A 9,884-nucleotide genomic window follows, 5' to 3' on the forward strand; every position below is an offset into this window, starting at 1 on the left:
CGCGCCCCGCGCGCTCCCCGCCACCGCCGCCACCAGGTCCGGCCACCACCGGCGCCGCCTCCTTCCTCCTCCGCCGGATCTGGCCCCGGCCTCGCCTCCCCTCTTCTCCCGGCCGATGAACCCACCTCGCCGGCGACCTCGAGCTCGCGCCGGCGAACCTCGGGCCGCGTGCCTCCGAAACCCTAGATCTTGGAGGTTGCATTTTTCACCAAGTCCTGAAGATTCTCAGTCCATATGCACATGTTCATAGCCCCGTAACTTTGCATCCATAGCTCCGATTCATGCATATAGCATATCAAAATGTTCATCTCAGAGAGTACATCATTTCATTCCATTGCATCATTTTCATTTGAGCTCATCTTGATGCCCGAAATGTTGTTAGAAGAGGTCTACTTGAGTTAATTGTCAGATCTGCTACTCCGTTTAGCACTTTTGTCATTTTTGCCATGATTATTGTGTGCATGATATGCCCGTGAGTTCTTCATATGTTTTGTTAAGGTTTTTGTCATCTTTCCAGAGGTGCAACCCATGTATTTTTGTGATGTGTGTGGTGACTTGTGCAAGCTTGCAAAGTGGTGCACTTGCTAATTCTGTTTTCAGGGACTTAGTAATTTCACCAAGTCCTGGAGCTGTTTATCTCATGTTGCCATATGTTCATGTTGTTTCCTAGTGATCCGTGCCTCTTTTGAGGATGATCAGTAAGGCGGTTTTGTTAACCTTGTAGTGCTCTATCCATCCATGTCTTTGTTTGCAATTATGGAGCACCCTAGCTTGAGTCAATCGAGCTCTACTTTTGCTACTTTGTGAATCTGGACAGATTGTCAACTTGTTTGCAATTTTGCCGGTGATGTTGTAGTTGATCCGTGCATGCTATGCTTTTGTTCTTGCCATGTCTAGCTTGTATTTTGTGCCTTCTAGATGGATGTATGCTTGTCTTGCCATGACTTGCACCGTAGTGAGTGCATCGAGCTCATAAACATGCCTACTTGAGTTATATTGCAGCATGTGTCAGTTTTTCACTAAGTCTGAAAACTGATTATGTTTTTGCTATGTTCACATGCTTGAAATTGTATTTTCTGATCCCTTTTGGCTCAAGGTCACTAAGGGATTTTTGTTAAGCTCTGTGAGTAGCTCCATGCCATGCCTTACTTTGCCATGTTCAGGTCCTGTAGCATGTAGTTTTGTTGCTCCGAAGAGGGCTACCTGATCTGAAATTCCAGACAAGTGTTGATTTCACTAAGTCTGAGATATGTTTGTCATATGCATTTTTGCCATGCTTGTTTGAACCTGTTAATGGATGAATTGGCTGTAGCTCAGTGCTAGACTTTTGTTACGCATCTTGTATGCATCCCTGCCATGTATTTTGTTGTCATGTTTGGGTGCTGTAGCATGTTCATTTCGTTGCATTTAGATGCCTACTTGTTGTAAATCGCCGACCGGTGTCATTTTTGAACCGCTTGCCATTTCCAAACCGTAACTTCGATTCCGGCGTTCTTTATATCGTTTTCAAGCGATTTCGTCTCATCTTTCCAGTGGCACACTTGGAATTCCATGTTAAGGCCAGGTTCATGCATTTCCTGTCATATCTTACATTTTGCATCCCGCATCGCATCCCGCATAGCATATCATCTTTGCATTGTGTTGTTTGAGTTTGCACGTGGTTGATTGTATCCTTGTTGTTTGTTTGTCTTGTTTGGGTAGATCCGGGAGACGAGTTCGCTAACGAGGAGCCTATTGAGTTTTCTTTTGAGGATCCAGTCAACTCTGACAGCTGTGCAGGCAAGATGATCATACCCTCAAAATCACTACTATCTTTGCTATGCTAGTTTGCTCGCTCTTTTGCTATGCCATTGCTACGATGCCTAACACTTGCTTGCAAGCCTCCCAAATTGCTATGTCAAACCTCTAACCCACCATGTCCTAGCAAACCGTTGATTGGCTATGTTACCGCTTTGCTCAGCCCCTCTTATAGCGTTGCTAGTTGCAAGTGAAGATTGAAGGTCGTTCCTTGTTGGAACATTTATTTACTTGTTGGGATATCATTATATTGCTATTTATCTTAATGCATCTATGTACTTGGTAAAGGGTGGAAGGCTCGGCCTCTCGCCTAGTGTTTTGTTCCACTCTTGCCGCCCTAGTTTCCGTCATATCGGAGTTATGTTCCTGGATTTTGCGTTCCTTACACGGTTGGGTTATAATGGGAACCCCTTGATAGTTCTCCTTGATTAAAGCTTTTCCAGCAATGCCCAACCTTGGTTTTATCATTTGCCACCTAGCCTTTTCTTTCCCTTGGGTTCTGCAGACTCAAGGGTCATCATTATTTTAACCCCCCCGGGCCAGTGCTCCTCTGAGTGTTGGTCCAAACTGTCAGCCGCCGGTGGCTACCAGGGGCAACTCTGAGTTGGCCTACCGGAAGTTTAGACAATCTGAGTGTGCCATGAGAAAGAGATATGTGCAGCTCCTATCGGGATTTGTCGGCACATTCGGGCGGTGTTGCTGGTCTGGTTTTCACCTATCGAAATGTCTTGAGTAACCAAGATACCGAGTCTGATTGGAACGTCTTGGGAGGAGGTCTATTCCTTCGTTGACCGTGAGAGCTTGTCATGGGCTAAGTTGGGACTCCCCTGTAGGGACTTGAACTTTCGAAAGTCGTGCCCGCGGTTATGGGCAGATGGGAATTTGTTAACGTCCGGTTGTAGATAACTTGAACCTTAATTAATTAAAATGAATCAACTGAGTGTGTTACCGTGATGGCCTCTTCTCGGCGGAGTCCGGGAAGTGGACACGGTGTTGGAGTAATGTTTGCGCAGGTTGCTCTCTAGTTTCTCGCTCGCGCTTTGCCTCCTCTTCTTGCTCTCTTTTGCGAATAAGATAGCCACCATACTTGCTAGTCGCTTGCTGCAGCTTCACTCATATTTTACCTTGCCATACCTTTAAGCTTAAATAGTCTTGATCGCGAGGGTGCGAGATTGCTGAGTCCCTGTGGCTCACAGATTACTATTACACCAGATGCAGGGCCTGATGATTCCGCTCCAGGAGACGCGTATGAGCTCAAGTGGGAGTTCGATGAAGACTCTCAACGTTACTATGTTTCCTTTCCCAATGATCAGTAGTGGTGCCCAGTTGGGGGTGATTGGGACCGTGTCGCTTGTTGGGTTCTCTTTTATTTTGGCGCCGTAGTCGGGCCATGAGTGTTTGGATGATGTAATGTTATTGATGTACTTGATTGACGTGGCGAGTGTAAGCCAACTATGTTATCTCCCTTTTATTATTATTTATATTACATGGGATGTTGTGAAGATTGCCTAACTTGCGACATATGCCTTCAATGCGATTATGCCTCTAAGTCGTGCCTCGACACGTGGGAGCTATAGTCGCATCGAGGGTGTTACACCCCACCTGTTGATTCTTGTTTAGAATATCATCCTAATGACTATTCTAACCTCGAGGAGTCAAAGGCAGATGGCATGTCCTGTTTACCCATCACAGTGCCTGTTCTAATTTGGCAATGTTTTATTGATGGCGGGTATCTTGCATATGTTGTCTTGCATTTCTTCTATCTTGTTGCACCGCCATCTGCTTAGTTTACTCATCATATATGTCGAGATGCCATTCCCATCCATTATCAATACATATTCCATATGTCATCATACCATGTTTTTCCACTCAAATGTTATTCTTGTGCATCAGACATCAAAAAGAAAGAGGGTGATTGCCGAACCTGAAGGAGCACCAGCAAAGTCCTTGAAAAACATGGTGGTGCCAGAGAAATCAGACAGCACCCCACTTATATTGGCTGTACAACCAGTGACACAAAACGTAGGACCGACTCCAGCAGACTATACCCATACTTCACTGGCCACACCACTAGCCCCACCACACAGGACCTGCACTCCAGCAAAAGGTATACCGATTTCATTTGCCATAGCACCAGCTGTACCATAGAAAATCCCACTCCAGCAAAAAGTACAGCAAGTCCACCGGCCGAAGACCTATCCCAACTGCAGAGACGGCCAATTCCTGCAGATTGGAACCCCATTCCATTTATTCCCAGTTTAAAACACAATGCTTTCAATGTTGTTAGGGACTACATGCATATATTCCCATCATGGGAAGATTATTGTGAAGACAAACACCATTTTCACATCTTTCTGTCCAACTTACGTGTAAGTGCTATTATTCATGGCTATTGTTTTCCTGTTTTCTGCTGATTGAAGACATCAATGATTTACATTACATTGTTGTAACTAGGCGATGGTCAATCTGGATAGTCATGACGAGCAAAGCTTGCTTGTGCTTTTCAAGGAAGCATTGCAGCAGTACCAGTGTTACCTGAGGAAATCACACTTTGATGGCAAGTCTATAAACGAATTCCTGGTGAAGTCTCCTGTGCTAAATTTAGAAGACATTGAATGGAAAAACCTTGTTATGCACTGGTCTCGTTCCCAAGATGAGGTACTGTCTATGAAATCACATGACAATTTGAACTTCTACTTTTCCGCATGTGCCTTACGGATTTTTTTTGCAGGAAATCTGCTCGAAGAAGAATTCCAGTTTGACAAGAACGACATGATATCTCAAATATGCTGCCCGCTGCTTTGCTCTTGTTAGTACCTGTTGTCCTGTATCACTGTACTTGCATACATACCTGGTTCATTATGTGACAGCAGTATGCATGATAGCTTGCTTAATCAATTGTTCGCTCCAAATTATTTGATCTGTATGAATGGTTACATTAGTGTAGAATATATCCAATGCCAATGTTTTTTAGCTCTGCATTGTTTTTGTAAGTACATGCTGTCCTTTATCAGTGTACTTATAATGACATGTAGTTGTTCATGTACCATCACTCTGTAGCTTATTTTCCTTTGCCCTCCATTTTCTACACATCAGATCTATATTTACTCTTACCATAAGGTTGGTACTGAAGAAGTTTAGTTGTGCATTGCTCTTGGATGTACCTTTTGCCTGTATCGCTGCACTTACATTTATAGCTACTTGGCTATGTAGCATCACTCTTCATCTTATCTTAAATATTCTCCATTTTTTCGTATATTATCACATCTATATTTACTCTTAACAAAATGTAGAATAAAGGCAATGCTTTTGAAGAAGATTCTGTGGTAAACTTCTTGAATTGCCCCCCCCATCAGCATGGACAAGGCCTTTATAGAGCCTGTCTTCACCAATAATGTAAGTTTGTCCATCTCAAGCCTTCAAACTTTGTTGTATATATTTGGTTAGGCATGACTGCAACAGCTGTTTATTTTTGGTGTTTGCATCAAATTGCTTGTTTAAAGTTTATTATATGTAGTTCATAAACAAAAGTTCATCCTTTCTCAATTTAAGTTTTCATTTGTACAACCAAGTTCCTTCTTCATACCATGTAAATTAAACTATACAGAGCAAGTGATCTTCTTTTGCACTGCATGTATGCTTCTGTTCTTCATCTGTAATCCAGTGGAGTGGTGAACCTACCCACTACAGCACAATGTCATATTCTGCAATGTCTTAACTATGAAAAATGCCATATCATTCTACTATTATTTAAACCGTCTCTTTATTTGCCAATCTGAAATGGTATAAATTGACAGCACACTAACCATTGATACTTATGAGTTCTTGATCTATAATCCAGTGGTGTCGTGAAGCTGCCAACTCCTTCACAATGGCATTTCCTGCCATGTCTTGACCTGAACAATACCATATTGTGTTAATGCAAATTTAAACTGTGCCACTTTATTCGTCAGTAAGAAATGTGATGAATTGCCAGCACTAATACTTTTATGTGCAAAACCTGTCATCTGCCTGCTTGTTTATCTTTTAGAGTGAGGAAGATATAAGTGTTGAACAAAGGCAGTCTCATCATCTTGCTCAGCTGCTTGCGCTGCAGCTCCCCAGCAGGGCTAACCTTTCTTGAACTCTATTGAAGTGTTGTCGGTTTTGTATATTATTTTGTCGACGTGTTTATTTGCACTGGTGGCGATCTTTGATGCCCAGTGTATGTAATCTGATGTCTGCTTGTGCTTTATTATCATAGTGGCGAACTTTGATGCCCAGTGGATGTAATATGCCGTAATTTCTTTATTGTATAGTATAGGTTTTTTCTTATTCACGATACTGCAGTTATTTTACTGTATATATATCCTGTCTTCGCAGTAAACCGGCCAAACCATAAAATTACGGTACATAATCGGGCCGTCATACAATCACGATGTAGGTTGGGCTTGAAACGTGCCGACCAGCTCACGGGCCGGCAGCAGCCCGAAATGAACCCCGGCCCATGATTGTGCGAATCAAATCACGGGCTTTTAACAGGCCAAAAAATTGTCTCGGTCCTTGTTTGGACCAATCAGTTATCGACTGCGAGCAAGCCGGATGCAAACCGGGCCGTAGTTAGGCCCAACTATATGACGGGCTTTTAACAGGCTGAAATTAATATAGGGCCAAAATGTTATACGGGCCCTTAACAGGCCAAAACTAATATCAGACCGAATTACTAAGTGGGCCTTTAGCAAGTGGGCCCAAAAGCATAGTGTCCAGTTGACGGGCCGAATCTGATATGGGCCATAATTAGGCCCAAAACCTCTTAAAGGGACGGACCTGATCTGGGCCGTAATTTGGCCCAGAATGTGGTAGGCTTTTAACGGGCCGGATCTCATATGGGCCACTATTAGGCCCGGAGCGTGGCAGGCCATTAATAGACCGTATCAAATATGAGCCGGCATTTGGCCCAAAACATGGCAGCCAGTTAACGGGCCGGCCTACTAGGGTCCTCAAAATCTTGTGGGCCTATAGCTGGGCCGACCCATTAATGTCGGCGAAATCTCGTGGGCCTTTAGCTGGGCCAGCCCATTATGATCCACAAGAATTTTGTGGGCCTTTACCTGGGCCGACCTATTATGGCACACAAAAATCTTGTGGGCCTGTACCTGGGTCGGCCCATTATGGCCCACGAAATCTTGTGGGCCTTTAGCTGGGCCAGCCCATTATGGTCCGCAAAATCTCGTGGGCCTTTAGCTGGGCCGGCCCATTATGGTCCACAAAATCTCGTGGGCCTTTAGTTGGGCCGGCCCATTTAAACTTGTTGGGCCGTGCCACGTGTCGACGTATCATAGGCGCCTTCTGTCCAGTGAGTGGATGACATCTGTCCCGACGATGAGCCAACACGTGTTTCCTCTATCCAATGATGATTTTACACGTGGAAAATCCCCATTGGTCGGGGCTGTTAACGGGTTATCGGATCCAAAACCCGACCCGATAGCTTAACGGTGTTTCGTTACGGTGGATGCCACGTGTCGGTCACCCTTGACAAAAGCACTTCTATGACGCGCGATTTATCATCATGGAAGTGGACACTTCCGTGATGATAATTCTGGTAATGTCATGGAGCACTTCTACGACAGCACAGGTATGACTATCTTGATTCTATCATAAATTTGTCATGGATGTACATGCATGACAAAAAAAGCGACCTACTATGACAAACACGTATCATCACGGAAGTGTATTTTTTTGTAGTGTGTTCTCATTGCTGTCCTGATACTTTTTTGACTCTGCCGTGATCTGGCCACTTTCTGCCTCATCCACCTCTCGCTGCGCTACCAAAGCCACACTGACCACTTGGTTGGTTGCCGCCAAGTATAGCAACAATGGTTTTGGGGGTTTGGGTGCCATCAAGGTGGGCACAGACGATAGGTAGGCTTTCAACTCTTGCAGAGCTGCATCTGCTTCCGGGGTCCACTTCACGGGTCCCGCCTTCTTCAAAACCTTGAAGAATGACATGGCATGCTCGACAAACTTGGAGATGAATCTGCTCAGTGCGGCAACGCATCCCGTCAAGCACCTCACATCCTTAACTGTCCTTGGCACTTGGATCTGCTCAATGGCCTTGATCTTTGATACGTCTCCAACGTATCTATAATTTTTGATTGTTTTCATGTTGTTATATTATCAATCTTGGATGTTTTATAATTATTTTATATCATTTTTTGGTACTAACCTATTGACATAGTGCCAAGTGCCAGTTTCTTTTTTTTTTGTTTTTTTACATCGCAGAAAATCAATATCATACGGAGTCCGAATGCCATGAAACTTTACGGAGATGTTTTATGGACCAGAAGGAAGAAGTTGGGCCCTGGTAGCACCTGGGGAGTCCCGAGGAGGGGACAACCCACCAGGGCGCGCCAGGAGGCCCAGGCGCGCCCTGGTGGGTTGTGCCCACCTCGGGTGCCCCACTGACCGCCTATTTGCTCTATGAATACCCAAATATTCCCAAAACCCTAGGGGAGTCGACGAAATATTCATCCAGTCGCCGCAGAATCTAGAACCACCGGATCCAATCTAGACACCATCTCGGATGGGGTTCACCACCTCCATTCGTGCCTCTCCGATGATGCGTGAGTAGTTCTTTGTAGACCTTCAGGTCCGTAGTTAATAGCTAGATGGCTTCATCTCTCTCTCTTGATTCTCAATACAATGGTCTCTTGGAGATCCATATGATGTAACTCTTTTCACGATGTGTTTGTTGGGATCTGATGAACTTTGAGTTTATAATCAGTCATATATTTTTGTATCCATGAAAGTTATTTGAGTTTCTTTGATCTTTTATATGCATGGTCTCTTATAGCCTCGTATTTCTTCTTTGATATTTGGGTTTTGTTTGGCCAACTTGATCTATTTATCTTGCAATGGGAAGAGGTGCCCGGTAGTGGGTTCGATCTTACGGTGCTTGATCCTAGTGATAGTAAAGGGAACCGACACATATGTATCGTTGCTACTAAGGATAAAAAGACGGGATCCATATCTACGCAATAGATAAACGGATCTTGTCTACATCATGTCATCGTTCTTATTGCATTACTCCATTTTTCCATGAACTTAATACACTAGATGCATGCTAGATAGTGGTCGATGTGTGGAGTAATAGTAGTAGATGCGGACAGGAGTCGGTCTACTAATCTTGGACGTGATGCCTATGTAATGATCATTGCCTGGATATCGTCATAATTATTTGAGGTTCTATCAATTGCCCAACAGTAATTCGTTTATATATTGAATGGGAGTATGAAAAAATGCTATATTTGCTTCCCATAATTTTGATGAACGTGGAAAATTTCAAGCCGCTGTTAGTACTTTCAGTAGCTTTGCTTTAGTTTGGTGGAGTGAATATTGTCAGTTAAACCTTGATTTTATACCTACTACTTGGGATGATTTAAAACTTCTCACGAGAGATATATTCATTGATGTTTATTATACCCGTGGCATGATTAAAAAATAACAACATTTAAAACAAGGCACAGATACCGTAACAAAATATTATAATGATTTACAAACTACTTTGTTGCACTCATTTCTAGAAGAGAGTAAAGAAGATTTTATGGATGGATTTTGGGGAGGATTAAACCGTGATATTCAAGAGATACTAATTCATGAAGAGTGTTATCCTACGGACCATTTGTTTCGTCTTGCTTGCAATGCTGAACAGGAAATAAAATGACGTGTTGCCCACAAGGAGAACAAGCGCATGGTGCACATTCCAAGAGTTGATACGATTGTTGCTTCAACTACTATGCATACTATGACAACCACATCCGTTGTTGTGAGGACTACATCACCTCCACCATGTGACACATCACTATCGAGAGTGCCTACATCATCTCAGTTGATCATAAAAGACAAAGGTACTGATTTTCCACCCCCACATGAGTATGATGAATGTCTTGTCAATTTCAATGCACCATGTTATGACCTACCCACTACTTTGATCACATCACCTATTTTAGAGGATTATGTTGATGATTTGACTTTGCCATGTGATCAAACAAATGCAATATCAACAATATCGAGTGCACCAATTGAATTAACTGTTGATGCAAAAGAAC

This window comes from Triticum dicoccoides, chromosome 4A (genome assembly GCF_002162155.2).
Source record: "Triticum dicoccoides isolate Atlit2015 ecotype Zavitan chromosome 4A, WEW_v2.0, whole genome shotgun sequence".
Lineage (NCBI taxonomy): Eukaryota > Viridiplantae > Streptophyta > Magnoliopsida > Poales > Poaceae > Triticum > Triticum dicoccoides.